This window comes from Epargyreus clarus, unplaced genomic scaffold, assembly GCF_041222505.1.
Source record: "Epargyreus clarus isolate Ecla_fem2 unplaced genomic scaffold, WU_Ecla_fem_2.2 ptg000008l, whole genome shotgun sequence".
Lineage (NCBI taxonomy): Eukaryota > Metazoa > Arthropoda > Insecta > Lepidoptera > Hesperiidae > Epargyreus > Epargyreus clarus.
The window spans coordinates 13,599,253-13,611,501 of record NW_027332216.1 but is presented as its reverse complement, the minus strand read 5'-3'; the positions used below and the strand labels follow the sequence as shown (position 1 = coordinate 13,611,501).

General features: G+C 34.3%; 1 long non-coding RNA gene across 1 annotated transcript; it reads left to right on the top strand.

Moving 5' to 3' along the window:
• Nucleotides 1–2,819: 2,819 nt before the first annotated feature.
• Nucleotides 2,820–8,230, top strand: LOC140744515 (uncharacterized). Its single transcript, XR_012102553.1, has 3 exons — nucleotides 2,820–5,030; nucleotides 5,124–6,921; nucleotides 7,262–8,230. It is a non-coding gene; the product is annotated as an uncharacterized LOC140744515 (long non-coding RNA).
• Nucleotides 8,231–12,249: the final 4,019 nt, after the last annotated feature.

The window sequence follows — 12,249 nt, the reverse complement described above, 5'->3', positions numbered from 1 at the left end:
CCCGGCTGACGCTCGAGGGGGTCAGGCCAACAAAGACGTATGATGGTGGAGTCATGTACCTGTCGAAGGTTGAACAGGTTCCTAATGGCCTGTACTCAACACATGTTAGATGTGTTAATAGAGATTTTATACATGACTAGTTTTTGCCCGCGGCTTCGCCCGCGTTTAAAAGAAAATAATATAACATACATAAAACTGAAAATTCGTACCTTAACTTTGCTAAAGATCATCACTTGATCAAATGCATAGTTTACGATTCAATCCTTACTAATATCGATTTAAATAATCGATGTTTTGGGTCTAAAAGATCGATGCTCTGATTAATCGATCTTAGATCACCATCCCTAGTTCCCGTGGGATTTCCGGGATTAAATCTATCCTATATCCTTTCTCGGGTCTCAGACTATCTTTGTACAAAATTTCATTAAAATCGGTTCAGTGGTTTGGTCGTGAAGAAAAGACAACCAGACAGACAGACAGACAGAGTTACTTTCGGATTTATAAAATTAGTAAGGATAATGTCTGGCGAAATAACTACGATTTCTAATTATGTTTATCGATGCTTGGATAAAAACTTAAGTTTATATAGAGGTAGATTAAAACATCATCATCGCTATTGTGTCGTCATCTTCTTAAATCAGAGTGATGCTGTCTTCTTGAAGGTATATTTTTAAGTCCTATCGATCGCAATAAGTGAAATAAAAATTCAGCGAGCTTTCATCGACTGAAATTCTTAGGCGGGCGACAAAATAAATTTACTATTCAAAATAATGCATTAAAATCTATTTTAATATATAAGGCGTAATTATAGCTTCATATTAAAGCATTACTAGATATAAGAGAGGCAACAAAGTAAAGTACACTTAGTAAATATTAAAAATTCATCCCTTTAGGGAGAGGAATGGTGAATGAAAGCTTATAATTACAAAATAACACCTAAGGCTTAACGGAAAACATAGTTCAGACGCATGAAAGACACGACAGTCGACATCTATGTCTCTTAGTCATGGAATCCGGTACTGGTTAAAGGGCCCAATGAGTTTGTAATAGCCAACGTACCTTATAACACGCCTATCCGACTTTAATTATGAGATTTAATGCAGCGCGTATCAACCATCTCGCCTACAAAAACGGCACCCGCTCGCGAACAGCGGGTGGCATGCAGTCGCCTTACATTTAAACTTTTTGCCCACCAACCGTTACAGTTCCGATAACTTTTGTAATACCTAACCGATGTATATAATGCGAAATAATTATGCGCTGATTACAAATGGCGGTCGTTTATTTTTATTGACGCAAAATCGTGAAGATTAATTGTGATACGATACGATTCTGACCGTTTTAAAGTTACACGGCTGTTTTAAATTTAATATGCCGCTTGAATGGGTCAATTATTCACTCAATTTAACGCCAAAATGGTAAAATTCTTTTATATTTGCAAAACTTAACAGTTAACAGCTATCTGGAGGCACGGCAGTGCCTCCGCCAAGTCGAGCCAAAAGAAGCGGCACGGCCGTACCATACTTTTCCCGAAGCAATTCGGCCCATTTTTGACCCCCTGTAACTTCGTTGCATATGAAGCTAGAAGCCTGAATTTTCAGGAGCCAAGCAAGCATTATATAGACACAGTACATTTCAAATTTCATTCAATTTGAACCAGTAGTTTAAGAATTACAAGTAGTTAAAGTTCGTAATTTTGTCACTCACTCACTGACTGACTGACCGATCATGAAGCGGCACGGCCGTACCATACTTTTCCCGAAGCAATTCGGCCCATTTTTGACCCCCTGTAACTTCGTTGCATATGAAGCTAGAAGCCTGAATTTTCAGGAGCCAAGCAAGCATTATATAGACACAGTACATTTCAAATTTCATTCAATTTGAACCAGTAGTTTAAGAATTACAAGTAGTTAAAGTTCGTAATTTTGTCACTCACTCACTGACTGACTGACCGATCATCAAAAGTTTAAGGCACTTCCAGCAGACATAGAAGGTTGAAATTGAGAATACAATTAGTGTTTAGTATATAACTCATGGAAAAACTAAAATATTTTGCAATTTCTGTCCAGTTATCTAGATACACCAACTACATTAAATAACTTTGTATCCTATATAAGTTATATAGGATTACAAAGTTACATTTGCAGTTAATGAATCTGTGTTTCTGTCCGCGAAATGTACGAGTAGTAGGGGAGCCCATGATGTTAAATGGGTAGAAACTCGAGCGTCAATAGGACGTATACGATTGTGTAGATTACACGTTAGAGTGAAGAAAAGGTTGTGTGATATTTTTCGATTCACCGTGGGAATAGTTTCTAGATGATTCGAAAAATGTAAAAAGCAGAGTCAGACATACTCAAGGCGCGGCAGGTTAGTGATAGAGTATATATCTCTGATGCCGGAAATATGTTTATCTGCTGGTTTGTATAGGGACAGCCATACGAGAGGTAAAAATGGAAAAAAAAATCAACACATTATATTTTCAAAGGGGATATGAAGTTACCCCAGATGAGTCCCCCATTCGAAAGACTGACGATTCGATTCGAAAGACTGTCAGTGACTCTTCGAAAATGCAAAAAAAAAACGTTATCTTGACACACTCGAGGGCGTAAGATTATTATACAGGAAATTCCAGCTGATGTTTTACTTATCATAACCCTTCATCTGACGATTTGTGGAGGGGTTTTTTATACTGACGATTTGAAAAAAAAAATAGAATGAGAATATATAAAGAATAATGTATTTTCCATAAAATTTGCCTTTTCCTTTAGTTTGTTGTACACCATTACTTTCCAGGGATCCATGCTAATAAATGGCGCTATCAGATAGTGCATATTTTCTAGCATTATTTCCTTTATATTAAAAAAAATACCGTACTCGAGTATGTCCAGGTATAGATTTTTTGCAACCTTATTACTCCCTAACGCCGCCCTCAAACCATCAGATTATAAATTTATTGTTTTCAGCATGTAATTAAGCTACTATAGATAATACGATTTTTTATTAATAGTCTGATGGACTTCCCTGGTTGAACCCCCCAAATGGATATTTTAAGATACTCTATAGGATGTAAGGTATCTCCCATATCTTAATCTGCCGCGTTCGAGTCACTCTCGAAATCCCGTCTTGGGCTCCCCTACTATTATAGGCGACGTCAATTGTTTTTATTCTCGAGACAAAAGACGTTTTCAATTCCAACTTCAATTTAAATTCAATTCAAATAATGGGTGAAGTGCGAATCGAACTCGTACACTGAGGGTTCCGTACCACAAAAATATTTGTTTATTTTATTTTTATTTTTACTAATTGATGTTATAGCAGCCATATAATGCATTGTGAACATTTCAAATGAATAACGCTAAAAAATAGCAGGTCCTTATATGTTTGTCTCTGTAGTTCCTGGACTAAAAAAGGGTTAGATACGATATCTCGATCGGGGCATCGCCCTTAAATGACTTCTGTTACGTTCAGTCGGAGATCCCGGAGTTCTCCAACAAACGTTGAGGACGGCCACCGGAGGATTTTAGTGCGGCTAAAGTCCCACATAACCCGGCGTCACTCTCACGTCGTCGAGTACCTTTTGAAGATTTCCTCCTCATAAAGAAAAAGAAGGTCCTTGTATGGCAACTTTCCTTTATTTGAAAGTTTTTCTTTTTACTTTTGGTACTTATTGTTAAAGCGGCCACCATTATACATATTCCGTAAAAATTTTAAATTTCTATCTATTAAGGTTCCATAAATAGAGCTCTATGTCAGACAGACAAACGGACAGCTTAGAAATAGGGTTCCGTTTTTACCCTTTGGGTATGGAACCCTAAAAAGTTATATAATATCAAAAACATTCCGAATTTCTGACAAATGTCATGAGAAAAAAACTAGATGTTACGGCTAATGTGCCTAAATCAGTTAAAACGCAGATAGCTTGCCCACTACCTAAACTACAAAACGAAGATTGTATCAATTTTCACCCTTTGACGTCGACCCGTGCATGCCATGATGCGTCGTCGTGTCATGAATTTACGACAAACATTGTATATTTTCACGAAACAATATCGCTTTGCGGCACGATGTCGCTATGTGTCACGATACGTCGTCGTGTCGTAAAAAGGCATGTGTTTTAGCCCTAAGAACAAGTCTGAAAAGATGTTTCGAATTTTAACTACATAGTTAATCTGCATATTTTCTAGCTAATCTTAAGCCTAGTTAATGTGTATGCTAACGTATTCTACAATCTAACGGTAACATACACAAAATACAATAACTGTCGTGAGGTTAAGCAACTGTCACCGCATTATAAAATAATAATAAGTTTGTTTCCAAGGAAACAAGTGTTTAGGCAAAGGAGATGTTTCATTTTCGGCCATCTCATGTACATTATAACTAAAAACACGAATAATTTGTATAATTGAAGAAAAATACATATATATTTTGATAACCTAAAGTATTCGTGTTTAAAAATATTTAAAATAAGCAATCCTCATTGAAATATTAAATATGGCGGAATACTGTCAATGTCAAGTTTTCAAAACTGTCGATGTCGGGAACCTATGTGTACCCCACACATAGGTTACTATACTCTTTGGATGTCGGTAATTCTGTATTTCGCTGTTTTTGTCGTAAAGTTATTGTTACCTTTACTTTACAACCTGGCTTTTATTTTGGGTATCCCGTCATTATTTCTGAATTTAATTAATTATTTATAATAATAATAACAAAACCACCTTTTAAATAGTATCTGGTTTTATAGATGTAAGTGACATGTCAAATTAAAAAAGAAGAAGTTGTCAATTTGATATGCGTAAAAGTGGATATATACATATTATAATAGTGGACTCCAATGTAAATGTTGAATAAATATGTAGGTACTGATGAGAAGATTCCATTTTAATCCTGAATATGTTTCTGCTCTGTGCTGCTTACGATTATGGAGTGATTCTACCTTACTTGTTTACCCAGCTTATGTTTTATGGACTCTTGTGATTTTCGTGCGATCGCTGTGGATTGTGTTGACAAGGATTCAATGTCACCAGGTAAAATATACATCAGTTGTTGTATTCATCGTGAAATAATCGTAAATAATTTTAAACTAGAGAAACTAATCTTTTTACATTTCTCTTTTTTAGATAATTACATTAGCAAGACAAGGACATTCTTGGGATGACAAAATAATCAGTTATTATTGCAACTGCATCGCTGGGCAACGAACCGTACTCGTAGGTAGTTGCGCTCACATTATGCCCATTGTTTGATGTTTGGGCTGAGCTCGTCACAGGATATTACAGAACCTGCTACATGATTGGATGAAAATATTGCTAAGGGAAGATATTTAAAATGAATAAATAATGTATCTAAGTGAAGAATAAGTAAAATATGATCAAATGTGTACTTAAAGTTGTTTTATTTACACACTTAAATGTTTTAACTAAAATAAATTGGTATAGAAGTACATATTTTAGTATGTTTGTTTTAAGTCAAGATTTATGAAAGTAAATATAATTAATGTTTATCAAATATAGGCCTTGTTTCTCAATACACACAATACAATATTTATATATCTACGCCCATTCGCGTAAAAAATATATTAAAAAGTATATAATGTATATAGTAAGTTAAAATAGAATGACAGATGATATTATTACGGTAATCACTACCGCCATGATGTTTTTCCACTGTTGTGTTGCAAGTTTAAGTGTAAATTATTGTTTATTAACAATTAAACGAACATGATTTGAAGAAAATTAACCCCTACCAATTGTTCTTTGCAAGTTTTCTTAATTTTTAATATAGTGTACAAAAGGTGGCCGGGAGCCCACACATTTTGAAACATCTCCTTTCGGCCTTATTGAGCATAAATAAATATCTATGAAAATAATTTTTATATGTAAGCACATAAAAAATTACAATGTTCACAATAGAAAATCCCTAATAACTTCTAAACGGATTACCCTAATTACACAATTCCTTTTGCCCTATCCGTTTTAGACATAAACCTACCAAATGGCATTAAAGACAAACCAATATATATACGAACAAAAAATCATGTTTTCAACTTACGTAATATTAGGTACGTAACATTTCAACGCAATATTATAAAAATTTAGTTAAGTTCGTTTCAAATGATTCGAAATAGGAAACTGTTATATAAATCGAGCTTAGATATCCACTTTATAACATATTCTTGCCATGATCACCAAAAATATCAGCTCCTAGTGGCTTGATAATTGATAGCTATAAAAAAACGAAAATCCACAGTTTAACGTTGAATTTAAACAACCGTCCATTGCACAATTAGGGTATCCATTGCTTGTACAAAACAGTTACAAACGCGTGTCAGAAATGAACTGACAGTCGCGCACGTATGCGCTCGAGTCCCCCCGAGATAACGAGTCGGTAAGTGGTGTCTACGTGTGCGTTACTCCAGCCCACTTTGTATGAAGATTGACTTCTGTTAGTTTTTATTTTGTGGTAGTACCTACCCGGAAAAAACATGGAAATTATTATAAGAAACCTTTTTAATATAAATAATTTTAAGTATGAATTTGTTAGCGGTGAGTAAACTTACTGAAAAAGGATTTACTGTTAATTTCTTGAAAAACGGTTGCACTATTAGTAACTCTATGGATATTATCATCGCAACTGGCCACAACGTAAATGGTATATATACAATTTGTCAAATCACAGACATGTAATTTGACAATGTCAAATAAATATTGGCATAGAAGACTAGCCTATATTAATCCGGAATATATGCGAATTTTAAAGAATATTATGACTGGTCTTGATAATGTGAACATTACCGACGGATATGACGACTAGTAAGAAACCATTTCCAAACCTCTGAACGCGAACGAACGATATACTGGAGATCGTACATACAGATTTATGTAGTCCCATGGAAGCTAGTTCACTCAACGGTTCAAGGTACATGTTATTATTTATCGACTATTATTCTCGAATGACACGATGAATGTTTATTTTCTAAAACATAAGAGTGAGTCTTTAAGAAATTTCAAAAATATAAAGTGTTGAAAAGGGAACTAGCAAGTCGAACAAATGTATGAGATCAGATGGTGGGACGACATTTTGTAATAGAGCTTTCAATATTTTCTTATCAACAAATGGAATTCTACGTTAGAAGGCGATACTATATACCCCTAAACAAATTGTTGTGGTTGAAACAGCTAACAGAACTATTATTGTATATGCGAGAAGTCTAAAACGAATGTTATCATTATTAAATAAATATTTCATTTCATTTCAGAAGTCAGAAGTCTATTATAAATTGAAACTAATTTGAGCAAGAGCAGTAAATACTGTGGTTTATATCAAAAACCGGAGTCCGACGAAGTCAGTGAAAGATTACCAATGATTTTTGTCGGATATTCAGAAGAAAGTAAGGGATGTCGATTATTTAATACGAAGACACGTTAAATCCCAATAAATAAATAAATAAATCACAATCAGTAGAGATGTTTTTAGAAGATGTTTTTCCTGAGGATAACGGGCATAATTTCAGTTGTCAAAATAGTAACTTTTTTAGATTTAATTTATTGTCATGTTCGAATGAAAGTGATGATGAATGGCAAGATTATTTACATAACTACAAAGACTACCTAAACAATTTAATTGCCTTTAAAAAATCTGTTGTTGAGATTCAACTAGTGGAAGGTACCGGAAAGGAAAAGAGTAGAAATATCTACAAAAAGGAATGAGATGCCATCAAAAACAATGCTTGTAAAAAGATCCAAGTCTCGCCATTCAATTCTTCTACCGTAAAAAGTCTTGAGATCTATGTAATACCAAGCCGGTAATGTATGCAGTCCCTACTTAAGGGACCTTCTGTCTTAAGGTATTATCTCACTATCTAACCTAACAACATCTCATGGGACCATACCAATATTAAAAATATTTTATGTTCTAAATAAATTGACGTGGCAATCGTACTAATGTTACTTGTGTGATGCGATATGATAAGATGAAAACACAATGTGACTTGCAGTACGATTGCCACGTTAATTTATTTAGAACATAAAATATTTTTAATATTGGTATGGTCCCATGAGATGTTGTTAGGTTAGATAGTGAGATAATACCTTAAGACAGAAGGTCCCTTAAGTAGGGACTGCATACATTACCGGCTTGGTATTACATAGATCTCAAGACTTTTTACGGTAGAAGAATTGAATGGCGAGACTTGGATCTTTTTACAAGCATTGTTTTTGATGGCATCTCTTTGTCTAGAAATAGCTTACAGTTACTTTAATTTTGACGATGCAAGAAATAAAAATCCGTTCTGCTTAGCACACAAAATCGACCAATACGTTGTCGTTTTAGCATTACGGGAATATTTTTATTTTTGCAAAGCCCGCCATTTAGCAGAATAAATATTTTATGATAGGTTTTTTGAACAAAAAATATAGTTTTTAACGCCTCCATGGACGGTGTTGTGCTGGACAAAAAACGCGATTTTATAATGTTTTTCGAATATACAAAAAATTGGTCGCTTAGCGCCCGATCATCGTGTGATTGAAATTTGTCGGTTAACAACTTTTCATGGAAGTAAGTTCAACGACACCGGTCTAGACTCTTGAACCTGTGGACATTTATAAATTTAGAGCAGTCCGTTGCGGGATATATCGTTTTTATAATTATGTATCGCTATTTCGAAACACCAACGCCGATTCGAAAATTCCAGTCACGATTGCTCTGACTATTGAAATTAAGTCAAATGAATATGTGTTTCGAGTATAATGAAACTCGACTAACGCTAAGTGTATTTTTTGCGGCACATTGCCTAATACACAACAGTTCATTTCATCTTCACACCAGAAAGTGCGCTATCGACACTATCGACTTTTGAATTTGATATCTTATCACTGCTTGAGATTACGACATTATAAAATGATATTTCTGAATACCATGGCTATATCTAAATGAGATCAATAAAAGAAATACAACTAATAAGATGAAATAATACTTTTGATAAGATCAAGGAAGCAAACCCGATATTTGATGGGCACCGCCGCATGGTCAAAATCTTCACATAGATATGGAGTCATATCTGAATTTGATCCTAGATGCTTTAGTCTTTAGAACAACTTAGGAGACTCGTGTTACTTTTATATCCAAAATAGAATACTTATTTATAGAACAGAGTGTAGGTAAACTACAGTTCTTCCACCTTTATATCCTTCACAATATATCTGCCAAAATGGATAAAAAGTAGTTATGTACTTGCGAGCTGCAGTAACCAAAATCAAGTGAATTATTATATGTATGCACCTACTTACTATTTCGAGAAAAAAAAATGATATATATTCTCGTATGACGACCCGCGTGGCGGAGCGGTCACCATGCCGGTCTGACGCGCAGAGGGTCCCGTGTTTGATCCCCGGCCAGACAGATTTCTAAATGATGAATTTAGATTTCTGTTTTGGGTCTGGGTGTTTGTGTATTTGTCTCTATGTGTGTCCATAGCACCCACGATACAGGGAATCCTAGTGTGGGGCTGTGAGTGTAGAAAGCGTTTTATTAGTTTTTTTATTAGTATTATGTGATAATAGACACATGTATATAGTGTATTAGCTATATATGTATCGACGAATTTCTTTTTTCTACCATTAACTTTAATTATTATGCAGTGCTCCCATTGGAACATACACACAACTCCATAATCAATTTAAAATTAATACAAAATAACGGTAACATAACCGTTAATTGAATAAATCAATAAACCAATCAATTACAAGTCCGAATCTTGACAAGTTTCCCGAACTAATCTCATAAGCATATGTTATACACACGTCCAATACATAAGTAACCACTTACCACCGGACTGCAAAAAGCATAGCCCATAAAAGCAGTTTAAACCATTTGTAATAGACGGACGAAATATGAATATTGATCGAACGAGATTCCTCCAATGCGAGCTCTGGGCTTTTTATTACCCATATTACTGAGTTTATGCAGTTGGGATAAAATACTCTTATAGCTTTTTACCCCGCACACTCAGTAATCAACGTGTTAGCTTCGTGCGTTAATTATTCAGTTATAGAACGATCAATCTGGTGCATTTTTGCATAGAGTTGATGAGTATCAGAAGTGGCAAGTACAATTTTGGTTAGGAGGGAAGTTTTAACATGCAGCATTTATTCAATATTTCCCAAAACCTATTGTTTATATGACTTAACTTAACTGTATATTGAAATTAACAAGTAAGACTTATTTAAAAGTTATAAACAAACAGTTATGTAAATTGTAGGTATATAATTCTGTTACTAGATAAATGGAACGAAAATTGGACTTTTTTTAACTTTTTTTATTTAAAATGCATAGAGCGTTACTAGATAACTAAATATCTTTCTGTCAGTATGTAGCTTCTATGGCGTTTTTTATCAAGATGCGTGCAAATGCGACCTTACGCACGCATGCTGCCATTTCTAAACTTTTCTTTTTTCTTTTCTAAACTTTCTTTCTTACCCGTTGTTACGTAACAATGTAGCTGCCCTGAACGCGGACAAATTGATAAATAATTGCAAGATAATGGAAATAATTGTTTGTGTCCATCGTTAGTTGGAGCAGAACTGAGTTTTTATTAAAACTGCGATATACTCCCATAGCTTTATTAAGCTAAATACGTGTAGAATGAAAGTGGGTAGGACTTGTTCGTCCTTAGGGGCGGATTTTCTAAAGGGTCTTTAGTAATAGGGACGTGTAAACACGATACTGTTACTAAAGAACTAAAGAACCCAGAAGGGTTCCTGGGGGCGGTAATTTCCTATAAAAAATATGTTTCTGTAATTGCGCCCTGGTTAAGAAATATCGCAGTTACAAATAGATAATGAAAGAAAAATACGGTCGAATTAAGCACCTCCTCTTTTTTATAAAGTTGGTAAAAAGGTTGCTTATGAAATTTCTGAAATTGTAGGTAAACTTTTCACTTTTGTCACAACACAGTTACTAAAGGTGAAATCCTTTTATGTAGTAGCAATGTAGAGATAATGTGTTCAGTATGAAGGAAAAGTTTCTGCTGCCTATGATCATATATAATCAATCAATAGGATTGAAGTCCTATCTGAGATCGGCTATAAATGCAATTCCAGACCTTGGAAATCAAACACAGTAGGAAAAAATAAAATTTTAAACTTTTATGATATACAGGGTGTCCCGTAAGTACCACGACAAACTTGGGGAGAACATAGGTGAGGGTCTGACCGCTCTGGGAAAAAAAAATTACCTTAGTAAAAGTGTCACCGTTTTTGCACTATCAATTGTTTTAGATTTTTTTAGAAATTCAGCCCTCTTCATCTTCTTTCGTTAACTGCGTGTACAAATTTGGTGATGCAGTGTTTATTTTTTCTGTTAAATACTATCAGATAGTTGGTCTATCATATTGAAATGTAAATTGGTTAAAAGATGTAAAGGAACCATGAAAAAAATAGGGAAATTTTTAGATTTTAATTTTTTTACTATTTTTGCCTCAACTTTGACTCGTCGCGGTGAAAAAAAAATGTACTGGACTATAAGTGTACGTTGCGCCAAAAAATATGTCCAGTTAATAGAGATTTCAAAAAGGTACCACACTTACTATTTAAAGTTGAAAAAAAAAATTTAGGCCGTTTTTGCATGAAAGGGACTGAAACCAACTAAAACGTAATGATCGAGTTTTTATTTAAATTACGGTTTCTTCCGACTCACAACGTGTCAGGCAGTACTAAATCACATTATAACCTAGTTACACACTTAAAAATATCATTCTTCATTTGTAAAAAAACAATTTAGTAACTAACTAGCAAACACAGTATTACAATTTATTAAGTCAATTTTTACCTACTTTGAACTGTCGTTTCGAAGTAAAACTTCTTACATGTATGTAATTTGAATGACAATACCATAATTTGACATCTTGGAACAGATCTGATGATGGAGCCAGGATATGGATGGTAGATTTCTTACCAATTTAGCCCAAATTCGAGGGATTTACTAAGAAATGAACCATGCACCTGCTGGCTCCATCATCAGATTTGTTCCAAGATGTCAAATTATGGTATTGTCATTCAAAATACATACATGTGCGAAGTATCACTTCGAAACGACACTTCAAAGTAGGTAAAAATTGACTTAATAAATTGTAATACTGTGTTTGCTAGTTAGTTACTAAATTGTTTTTTTACAAATGAAGAATGATATTTTTAAGTGTGTAACTAGGTTATAATGTGATTTAGTACTGCCTGACACGTTGTGAGTCGG